The sequence below is a fragment of the Eleginops maclovinus genome, chromosome 14, assembly GCF_036324505.1.
Source record: "Eleginops maclovinus isolate JMC-PN-2008 ecotype Puerto Natales chromosome 14, JC_Emac_rtc_rv5, whole genome shotgun sequence".
Lineage (NCBI taxonomy): Eukaryota > Metazoa > Chordata > Actinopteri > Perciformes > Eleginopidae > Eleginops > Eleginops maclovinus.
This window is the reverse complement of record NC_086362.1, coordinates 7,971,975-7,984,215: the sequence shown is the minus strand read 5'-3', so window position 1 is coordinate 7,984,215 and position 12,241 is coordinate 7,971,975. Positions and strand designations below refer to the sequence as shown.

The following is a 12,241-nucleotide window of genomic DNA, read 5'->3' as shown; positions in this document are numbered from 1 at the left end:
GTTTCTTGAGATTCATTTTACCCCACTGAATCTTCTTGTATGCCCCGTCGAGTAATAGCATAGTCTTGAAAGTCTTCCTTTTCTAAAATGCTCCACAGTGATGATCTTAGACAAGTGCTCTTAGCTATTGCAGATTCAGTTTTGCCCCTGTGCAGGATTAACATATGATTGTCTCTGGCTTCCCTTTACCTAATTGAGCTTGGCATCAGCGGAGTTTATTAAAACGATGTTGATGTATCTATCGACCTCCTTTCTGTCTATAAGTCGCTTTCTCTCCTTCTCTGTGTCACCACTTTCTTTTATTTTCTTCACTAATTCAGACCAAAACACAACATTTCTTGTGAAACACTTTGTTGTTGTTTGGATGCAAGTTTGTAGGCTTTTTCTCTGACATGCATTTTGTGCCTCTAGCATGTATTTTCCTTCATTTCTTTATAATAAACGTATTTATCCTTGAGAATAGATGCTGTGATGTTGATAAGTATTGAGACCTGCACACTATCTAGAGTTTCTTTTTCTCGAATGTGGCACACAGCAGGAGATTGTCATTGACTTCCTGAAAATACTTGAGAATATTGTTTGATTTAGGCTAGCAGTGGCACACGTGTAGAGCACAACACTCGTAAATGGTCGTAAACAACCAAGTCTTTAGCCGGTTCTTGATTTTATCTGACAATATTTGCGTCTGCAGAGAAGTTCCCAGATTTCGTCTCCCTAGTTGGACGTTCTTTTTGCCTTTTCGGTAGAAAAACCCTCTTCTTCGCCCTCAGATGTTCTCAGTTTCATGCCAGCCACGGAACGCCATCCAGCATGTCCTCTCACTGGCCTTGAATTCTTCGGACATGGACATCACAGGGACTTTGTACTTAGAAGCCGGCCGAGTGAAGTCTGTTTGATGTCTTGTCCGAATGATTTGGACATTTGCGTCTCACATTCAGCTCCTTTTGGTTAATGTCTAGATATTCTCAGGGTTGCAGTGCATGTTTGAAGGGGCTTCACACCTTCAGGGCCACCTGGAAAGCAAATACTCTTCACCAGCACCTGAGAAAATCGATCTCACTCACACGCATCATCTTCGCCCGACACCTGGGTTATTTAACGATTCAGCCAAAGTCTGTGTTTGTGCGTGTTGTTGTGATGCGAAGGGAGTCGGGGGATTGTTTTACAAGATGTACAAACAGACTTGTCCAACATGCACGCATACCAAGTGTCCCCTCATGGCACAGGATTCTCATTTTCATGAATGGCATCAAGTCACCTGCGGCACTCCAGCAGAATGTGGCACATGTTGGCGCGGGGAAGCCATTTGTTTGGGTGGTAAAACAGAGAAGTGTTTATTTGTGCTTGTTGGACTGACGTTGTCCCCTGTCAAAGCAACGCTTCAGCTGTCAGCATTTGAACAAATGGGGACTAATTTGCATCTCATTAATCCACTCCCAGCTCCTCTTGAAGAACTTTCTTTTTCCTCCTCTCCGAATCCCTCCCTTGCTTCATGCCGCGTTACTGTCTAAAGCCAAGCTCATTAAAAGACAGAAGTTTTCTTGTAGTCCAAAACTGTCCTCGCTGAATGACTGATAGACATGTGTTTGGCTCCTTTCAGGTCTGGAGTGCTTGATTAAAAAGGCATGCTTTGGACCCTTGATGAGCATATGGATTAAAAGCGCTCAGTGATTGCCTGGCCATTCCCCCCTCTCTAATTGAAAGCCTAATGTGCACCCACCGCATATTAATTAAAACCAGAGGTTATAGGCCCTTGGGGCGCACCATTTAGGTCTCTCATTAAAAATTAATAACCCCAGTTAATTATTATTATCGTGTTGTGAATCACGTCAGCAAATAAACAAGACAATGGGGCTAACTTGCCCGACAGAACCAGCATTTGGCTTGGGGGGGTAAACACAGTCCAGAGCAGTATTTTAATCAGAGAACAACCAGTGCGCTTTTACTTTGTCCTTGCACAGTGGTCATAATGTATTTCACCCTAATCAATGACACAAAACTGCAGCATGAATGGAGAAGTCAATCCAGCCAAGAATGTAGAAAAGTACATGTAATCTATAATAATGCACTCTCAGAGAAAGTAGAGTTATATAAGGGATTTAGGACTGCAACCTTTCAGGTAGCTGCAAATGACAGACTGTCTGTACTCTCTGCAAAATATCACGCTGAGATACTCCACTTAAGAACCTTTTCTCTGCAGTTGGAACAGTGATGCATAACTGCCTCTTTTCAAACTCTTTTCATGAGTTGTGTCCACTCAGAAATGTCCATAACACTTGGAAATGTTAGTGAACTGAAAACAATTACATGTAATGTCTTCATTGAGCTAATATTCAGAGAGCTTCTGGGAAGTTGTTAAGGTTATTCTTGGTGAAACAAATGTGTAAACAGTGCCCGAAACTATTGTACCAAGTTATACATACCCATGTTTGCACATACAGTACAGCGTTCCCCCTTAAAAGTGGTTTTATTTGTCTTCCTAAATGTGTCGGTGTTGTTGAGCTTGTTGTAGCTTATCTTGAATTGGTTATTGTTTGTTTCAGGACTCAAAAAATGAATTACTCAGGCATCAGTCGCACAATAGCAAATGACTTGCATACTTTGTGACACACTCGTAAACACAACATGATTGCATCTTTCCAAAGACACCCTTCAAACATGTCATGTCCACAACTTCGTAAATTGACTCTGCATTGTAATTCTGAGAACCAACTCGGATCAATTTTCCCCATATCACTGAGCATTGATATTTTATTAATGTAGACTCTGGATTTATGTTGGAGCTGGCCTTCTTTTTGAATTCTGTGGGAATTGTACTGGCTCTTGGTAGAAAAAGCCTCCTTTCACTGCAGTTATTTTATTCCTTGCCACCTGAGCGTAACCTATAGCGGGGCGCCTAGATGATTTCTATGCATATATATTTGATTAATGACATGCCAGCATCACTGTCAAGTCCAATGCCATTCAGCACTGCCAGCAACAAAAGAGTGATATCACCTTGCAAGTGATAATAGAAGAGAGGGAAAAGGGGAAGTCATGCTCCAAATAGTGATTTCTGGATTGTTTTTATGGTTAATTTTCCCTTTTGAAGTGAGTGATGATCACCTGACTTCACAACATTATTATCATCATACCTGTCAGCCTTTTTTGCAGCCTATGTTGAGAAGGAACAAACACAAAGCATCTGTTTACATTGTTTCTGTCTCCACATCAAAGACGCCGCTGACTGCAAACAAGTTCAGCCGATGACACGAGGTGCCAAATGTTTCCTCAACATCAGATGGCTGCTCCTGTGATCCATATTGCATTCTAGGCCAAACCTCCCAAACACCATCGCGAGTATTTCCCCTGAGGGGCCTCCCTCTCCATTCATAGTCAAGAAACATCCCCCGGCCGACGGGCGCACCACATGAAGTTAAACGATTTTGAAGAATTCCAATCATAACATCGGAGTTTGTGCAACAGCAATCCGAGAAACAAGATAGAAGAACGGGCAAGGCCAGGATGAAAACAAAAAGCAGAATATGATGGAGGGAATGGAGGCGACGACACAAACAGCGGCACGCGGCCGTGGATTCCTCATAAGAATTATTCAAGGAGAAATGGCACCTGGCCTGGGGGAAATCAGCGCTGCCCTCAACCGGATTACTCCTGGCACAATCCGGACACAGTCTTGTTTGATGTCCCCCACCCATCCGTCTTGTATGTAGTCTTTTATCTCACTCTAAAGTAATATAGTCTTCACTGCAATTCAATAATGGCCCAGCCGAGCCTGTCAGGCTGCGTTTGCCCGTTATCTCACAAAGGCCTGTCCACTCCAGCAACGAGCCACCCGATATTTGTGTGTGTGTTTGTGTGTAAGTGATTTCATCCCCAGGGGAGGGACTGTGTGTGTGTGTGTGTGTGTGTGTGTGTGTGTGTGTGTGTGTGTGTGTGTGTGTGTGTGTGTGTGTGTGTGTGTGTGTGTGTGTGTGTGTGTGTGTGTGTGTGTGTGTGTGTGTGTGTGTGTGTGTGTGTGTGTGTGTGTGTGTGTGTGTGTGTGTGTGTGTGTGTGTGTGTGTGTGTGTGTGTGTGTGTGTGTGTGTGTGTGTGTGTGTGTGTGTGTGTGTGTGTGTGTGTGTGTGTGTGTGTGTGTGTGTGTGTGTGTGTAATGAAAGAGAGAGAAAAAAAAATAGGGGGACGGGAAGAGAAATGCCGAATCAATTGATGTGTGTCTTCACCATGTGGCAGACAGAGAGGGAAGTGGGGAGACAGGCGGTTCATTTATCCCTCCGTGTGTTTGTATGTGTGTTTTGACCGGTTATCCTGCTCGAGATCTAAATTAAGAAATAGCGCGGTTGATGGGGCAGATGTTGTTTGTGTGTGTGTGTGTGTGTGTGTGTGTGTGTGTGTGTGTGTGTGTGTGTGTGTGTGTGTGTGTGTGTGTGTGTGTGTGTGTGTGTGTGTGTGTGTGTGTGTGTGTGTGTGTGTGTGTGTGTGTGTGTGTGTGTGTGTGTGTGTGTGTGTGTGTGTGTGTGTGTGTGTGTGTGTGTGTGTGTGTGTGTCCAAGTGAAGGATTTTAACTCATTTCCTAATTGGATGAAGGGGGCAGATATGGCCCAGTGTGACCCAGCCTTGCAGCCGGACAGTACGAAGCTCAGTAATTTACCCACAGAGTGACAGCCACGGCGATGCATTCAGGTTCAGTGGGAACAATGGGTCAGTTCTTCTGCATATCCCAAATTAGATGGAAACCAGATAGAAAGATTTACTAACTGAGGACTGATGAGTAAGGACTCTGCACATGAGAAAGACGAAGGGAAGGTTGGGTGAAATATAAATAAACCAAATGTATGGATATCTACACAACACTACGCCTCTGAATAATGTTGGAGCCTATTTTCAGTTCATGTTGGGCTGTAAAAGCATCTGCATAAGCACGCAGCTTTCATTTACCTCGCAGTCACGGGGCCTGATGTCCCACAGCTCATTCAGCGCATGCTAATATATGACTGCACAGGCCTCCCCATCATAATCACCCATAACACTAAAATGAGACGCATGACAGTAAATAGCAGTCAAGCCTTACAAAGGCTATTTGGCATGGGAATGATTTTTGTTGCTAGCAAACACTTCAGATGCCAATAAATCAGACGGATTTTTTTGATATATTAAGCTGCTTCTTTTATTGTCATGCCTCAGTGCAGTCTGTGCATGCAAATAAAGCGATATATTTATTGTACATATGGACGAGGAGAGAGAGGCTGAGGGAGAGTGAGACGCTGTTCCAGGAGTCGGATTGCAAATGATGAGTGATTTGTTTTTTCAATCAAAAAATAGATTTTGATTTAGGAGCCGTAAGTGAGCAAAGCACCTTTTTGCCATGCATACCAAAACAAATAACATCGGCAGAATGAAAATACAGCTCTCAGTCATGTTCTCTGCAATGTATTATTACTTTATTATCGCCTATATTCCCCAAGCGCACTGCAAAGCCCCCACACCAGACCCTTACAACTTTATTTGTCATACGGATGCTCAATTTAGTCTAGGTCTCCTGCTGCTTTAATGTTATCTCTAAAACCTGTCAGCTTTATTAAACATGCCGAACACGGAGCAGCCATATGTGCACAGTGTGACACGCGTAGCGAGGGTATGCACATAGGACTCGCCGCTGCTAGCATCTGCATGGAGGAACGCGACGGAAACACCCCGCTGATGCAGGGGGCTCGAAGGGGTCAGATAGACTTAATTGCACTGAGGGAACATGTGTGCTGGTCCAGGCCGGTGGAGCCAATCTGGAGGGGGGCCGGCCATCTGCCTCCCTGAACCTCAAAGCCTGAGGACTGGGACGGGTTGAGTAAAGGAAGCGACAACGCTGTCACTGGACACTTTTTCAGGACATGGCCGATCCTGGAGTAAGCCATCTACTGTTGGGTTAAATTTACAAACAGCCAGTCTTAACCTGCATTCAGACAGGCATGTGTTCTTGCATTTGAACTGTGGTGGGGTGGGCTATAATGAATGTATGATATGTTGTTGCATGAATATTTTAAAGTTGTTTTGGTTTCCTGGTTTGGCTTTGCTTGCATTGCTTGTGTACCAGGCCATAAGCATAACTTAAGGCCTGCGTTGACACTAAGATAGTCTGAAGGTGTGGTTTCTTGTGAAAAGCACCAATTTTAGTTTGCTTTTATTGGGATCAAATGCTTTATGTCAATAATTAAAAAGAAAAGTAAGATTGATCAGTCAGGGATTCTGATTCAAGCAGTTTTTCGTAATTGGTAAGTATTTTGAAGCATGTGACAGACAATGTAGTAACCCTGACATCACCTATTGGTATTTGTTCTAACTGTTTTAAGATTCCGCCATCTTGTTTTTGTTTTTATGGAACCAGAAGAGAGAAGAGAGGGTGGAGTTACATGCAACCAAAGATTGTTCAAGACCTTTATAGGACAATAATGTTTATAGTTTCTTTTGATGATCAACAATTTAGTCTTCCAAGAACAGGCATAAAACCCACGTTGCACACAATCAAAACACAGAGGCACACACAGGCATTGCTTAAAGAAAAGATAAAAATAAAACCAATGCTGGTTGAAGTGTGAGTGAAACAGACTGGACTTTACAACAAGCAGACCAAGCCTGTTCTTCCATTTCATTTTTTGCATTATAATCTGTCCTGTGTAGAACACCCTCCCAAATTTCACTTTGCATGTCCAGAGGGGCTAGTGTTTCTCATTCTGCATGCATTAAAAATAACCATCAACAGACTAAAGATAACTGTTTGGGACATGAGCACACGCAGCTCTGTGGACTGATAATAGAGGGTGCGAGTTGCCAAGTGCCAATGCCACTGTTGCCTTGCATACTGCCGGTTGTGTCTATTTTTACACTGCGCCCTATTCATTAGGGCTGATGACTGATAGGCTACTTTGTTGGCAGCGAGCGTCCGTAGCGTGATGCAATGACCTTGTGTCTGAACCGGGGAGTGGGGGCTCTAAATAAAGCACTGGTTGCCTCTGAGACGGAGTGCCTTGTTCTGCAGCGTTTAGGCAGTGGCAACACACAGATCAAGTGCATGAACACTTTACAGGTGTTCATGTGGAGAAGTGGCATAAATGATTGATGGGAGTTAAATGGCTTTGACTTTAAAAACTCCCCAAAGTGTTCACTGTTATCAGTACATACAAATAGTAAAGCAACAGCGGGCAGATGTTAACCATAGCTGATAAAATAAAAATGTCGTCCTGATCAGCACATCAACTCTTAATGTTTGCTGGTGGGCATGACAAATCATTTTTGGGTTTGTGTACATATATTCACACCTGTGAATTTGTAGGTGATTACTAGTCAATCTCAATTCAGTTTAAACAAATGAAATGTTATGTAAAAAAATGTATGAATGTATGTGATGTGTATAAAGGGTTATGCTATAATATAAATAATATAATAGCTAGATGAACTCCGGCAATTGCTTACAAACATCAGGTAGGATTTATGTGAAATGGCAACAGGGGTGAGAAGGGGGAGGGACGGGGTGGCGTGGGATAGGGACTCCCTATCTTTTTTCTTTTTGTATTATTGTCTTTATATTTTGTTTCCATGTAAGACCCTCTTTGAGGACAAGAAAATAATGAAAAATTGGTCTCAAAAAATAAGGGTTTCTTGACAAGGTCACAGATTGGTAAGTATTCTTCTTTAATTTTACACTTTTATTCTGGTTTTGTCTAAGTTACCGACATAAAGTTGGTTAACCAGTTCATAGTGTTGACGGTGGAAGGAGGCTTAAAGTTACCTTGCATTGCGTCGGGATCCTTCCTATAATGGGATCTTGTAAGAATCCCATGATCACATTATCTCAGAAAAACACATGTTGTCTTGCCTTTAATACCTGTCAACAGCTATGGGTTTGGTTGAGGTGGAGACATATCAACAATGGCTCCAACTTAAGAGGTTAGTGTAGATGATACAATGTCAGTTATATCAGAAATGGAGAGATTTAATTCAGTATAAAAAGATAAAAGAACCAGCATCCTCCCTCCCTCATGGCAGCCGTGACTATGATCCGTGCTTCTGAACTTTAGTAACCCGGGACCATTATATTTCATGAAATGGTGTTGACATAGTGCAATGATCTGAAATACTCTTTATCTGGTTATAATCGCACCCTGTAAATGTTCTGATTGAATTTACACTGTGGCTCAACTCATCTTCGTGAACTTTCTCCTTTTTTTGGGGGTGATTTTATGTCCAGTAATCAGCTACACAATCTCGCACGGCTGCACACAATGGACTCAGAGAGAGGGTAGTTTTAACCGATGGGACCCTTCGTGTTAATGTCTGTTTTGACCTGGGAGGAAAAACTCTGAATGAAGGCCTTTTACTTATATCACATCACTGCCCTCCCGCTTCTCCATTTCCACTCATATTTCCCTGACGGTCCATAAAGAGACAGCTATTTGAGAGGGTGCATTGATTTCTGGGCATATCTGGTGATAAAATGCGCTTCTCCGCCCTCCTTTAACTACCCAATTTGAGAGCGCCTGATTTTGGCAGGGCCATGCAGGAAGTGTTGGAGCTGTGAATCAGAAGGGATTATGCAGGAAGAGGGGACAACGTCTTTAATAAAGACACATACAGACAGCAGGGGCACAGATCAAGCCAAAGAGGGTTCCCTTTATGGATTTCCAGCCTTGCTGCTGTTGGAGGGCAGATAAAATGTCCACAAAAAGACAAAGACAAGGCAGTTCTTAAGTAATCAACTTCATGTAAGCTCTTTTACTTCTCCCCGAGCAGAAATGCTTTGTGTACTTCTCCAATATAAAGTAAAAGTCTGCAATTTCTGTTGAGAATTTGCCCTTCACCTTGTGTTTGCTTCGAATCCCTGCCAAGTTGGTGGCGGCCTTATTTCAGAGCCTTATTGAGCTGTAGATGAGAAAGTGGGTGTTACCTCTGAAACGCTCCCTATAGCCTGCGTCCCTCTCTGGCCATTAATGAAGCATTGTCCCGGCCGCACCACTTTATCATGATCTATGAATCTCTGATTTTGATGCAATAGAAAACCAATCACTTGCAGCGAGTCTCCAGGCAAAGCATTAGTCATCATGTCTTTGACACCGCACTAGAATTGGGTCATTCTTTTAAATTAAAAGCCCTCATTTGTAAATATACACTTGCAGACAAAAAAGACACACACTCTTCTTATTTTGATGTATGGAAGAATAAAGCAACAGTGCTCAGGTGGATTAATGCCTGCCCACAACGCTCCCACACCTGCGCAGGGAGAGTGAAGGGCTAATGCAGATGATTGAGCACTTTAGCTTGAATCTGGCATTTGTAAATTTGTATTCTTTATAAGCATTATTTCTCTGAGCCGGTGCATCCTATTCCCCATGTCAAAGCACACTTTAATGGCCAGGTGCTGTGAGGTGCCAATAAGATGCCAATATTTCCTACCGCTTCATTCTTCTTTATCTTATTTTCATTAAACCTCTCTCCTCCACATTACTCAGGTATACATCTTTGTTCTCAGCTGGAGAGGCTTAAGTCTAGAAAGTTAATCTCTGTTGCTCAATAGAGAGCTCCTGTCGTCTGATGAGGTCTGGCGGTTATTGAGCGCCTGGGGTGTGTTCAATAAACTTAAAGTTTGCTCCTGCTTTAGTTCAATAAAGGAGGAGTCTGTGTCAATTTGCACATGAGATATATGTCTTGCATAACTGACGGCGAATTGCCAAATGCTCAAGCAACAATATCTTGGAAGATGAATGCATTCGAGTCAAGCTGAAGGAGTTTCAGAGTAGTCTAAAAAAGCTGGAAAAGCTTTCTGATTTTTTCACCCACAGGTCAATGGCTTTTCCAAAGCTTGCTTCTGCATGTTCACAGTTTTTTATTTCTTTTAAATGTCAGTATCAATCAAAATTCCATCCGAAGCTGTCAATTATCTTTCAGTATCTGATCCAATTCATCCATACATCAAGTTGTGCATCTTATCCCGGACTGAAGGACTTATCTGGTTGTTTCTTCCTGATCGATGTTGCTGCTCCGCCCATCATTAAGGCTGTCTCATTGACTGAGAGGAAACGCACCAAACCTCAGACACGGCCCCAATTCCAATGAGCCTGGCGAGTGTTTTAAAACGGCTACTAGTTCATCCGCTGTCTGTGCTTATTGTCCCGGGGGTGAGCCAGCAGTCAGTGCACAGTCACAATAAGAAAACCTCACGCAGAGGTGGAGCGGAAATAGGCCATTTCTTCCCGCTGACAATTATTCCATAGCCTACTGCCGAGGCACTTTGCTCAAGCCAATAGGGCTGCTCCGGGATAGCTGCGAGTGAGTCTAACAGTGATATTTGTAGAGCTCATTATTGGCATGGAGTGGCAGGAGTAAAAAAAAATGAGGAAGTGTGAAAGAAAGAAAGAGAGGGGAGGACGGCAGAGGTTTACGGTGGGGCCGCCGTACAGTATGAGCGAGTTGGGGAGTTAGCGGCGGGAATGCTAATCGGCCTCCAGGGCGCTGAGCCGCAGCAAATCAACTCCTCAGAGCGGATCATGGCCCGGGCTGACATTAGACCCCCTCCCCTCTCAAACACACTTTCTCATCTTACTACTCACAAGGGGCGAGGAGGTGGTGAAGGAGAGAGGGAAGGAGTGAGGGGAAGGACAATGTGTGATTATGATTGTGTGTGAGTATGTGTGACAGGGATCCAAAAGAGAGGAAAGAAAAAGGTAGCGATGCAGAAAAAAAAGAACAATACAACCAAGAAAAGAGCTGATAAAGAAAGTAAGGAAAGTAAAACTTTGTTTATTTTCAATTGCCTTTTAAAACTCAAATGAGCGTATGCAAAGTCCAGCATCCCTTTGTTACTGTCACTACATCTGCCATCATTTCTACACTTGGACACTTCACAGGAATAACTGTGGCGGGTTTGAGGGTTCTTTTTATTTCTAGAAAAGTAGTAGACCGAAGCAGGATTTTAATTTCCAGCAGGCGGCAGATTTTTTCAGGCTCAAATTCCGATGAATTATATGGATTGCGCTATTAAATTCGTGGCACTTTTAGCTCTTAAATCACCCTCACTACAGCCCCATGAACACCGCTTGAACATGTGGAGAATCCAAAGCTTGACCAGGCCTGCTGTGCTTGGTCACGGGTGCTAAGCTATGATTGGACAATCGCTGTTCAGGGGAAGGGTTTAGCCAGCGGTCAATTTCCTGATGGTTTTCTCCATCATTTGTGTACACCTTAGTTCACCTTACAAAAAACTATTTTATTGTGGAGACAAACGAAAAGAAGGAGAGAACAGACACAGGAGAAGGGGATTGGATCGCAGGTTGGTAGGAACACAATTGGGGATCCAGAAACGGTGTTCTCAAGTTTGTATTCATTCCTGAGTGTAATGTTTCATGCAGCATCCTTGTTTTCTATTTTAATCCTTTGTAATTGTGTTAAAATCCTTTATTTGATGTCATATCAGTGGGATACCTCTACAATTCTCCTAAAACCCACCAGTCCTTGTCTCGCCTCTGATGTTTTATCTCGTAAATGTGATACCTGTTGAAAGCTTAATGGTTATTTGGCGAAATCTCTGCAATTTGATCAATTACAGTGATTGCAGCGCTTTGTTTTTTTTTGTCCGCCATGACACTGCCCACCCATAAAGGCGCCTGGAGTACGGAGGGTAGGAAAAGCCGGTAGTTTGGAAACACACACAATAAATCCACACTCAACAATCAAAGACAATGACACAAACAAATTACTTTGCTCCGCTCTGTTCTTTTAGGAGACGTGCTTGCATCAGCATGCTGAGCCCACAGCATCCTGTCTCACCTGGGAGTGGTGTTGGAGCACTGAGGTGTGCTAAGATACTACACGCTCCGGGGCGCCCGTGACCTTTGAGGTATGGCCGTCACAAACTGTTTGTGTGTGTGGGAGAGAAAAAGAGAAAAGATAGAAAGAACAAAAAGGTGTTTGTGCTTTTTAGATTCCACTGACAACGTGATATTACAAATGCCTTTTTCCTCTAACAAGCATCAGTTTTTGTTTATTGCTGCATCTACAGTATGAATGCCCTTACCTGTACTGAGGCTCGGTGCCCTTTTCTTAACCATAATCATATTCGTATACCGTGTACTGTTCCCATTTACATTCAGGCCCCCGGGGAATACGCAATTGTGGTGGCTGAGCATCTCTTTGTAGCATTCAAGCACTTCACAAATGGGGTTACTTTAAGAACAGCAACATAAGGGCGTTTTTATTTTCA

The 12,241-nt window shown here is 43.2% G+C and overlaps 1 long non-coding RNA gene across 1 annotated transcript in view; it reads left to right on the top strand.

Moving 5' to 3' along the window:
* LOC134875733 (uncharacterized) overlaps positions 1–11,879 on the top strand; it is a 57,787-nt gene extending 45,908 nt beyond the window's left edge. Inside the window, exon 3 of the long non-coding RNA XR_010167271.1 lies at positions 11,762–11,879. This is a non-coding gene — a long non-coding RNA (uncharacterized LOC134875733). The remainder of the gene's footprint in view (positions 1–11,761) is intronic.
* The last annotated feature ends 362 nt before the right edge of the window (positions 11,880–12,241 follow it).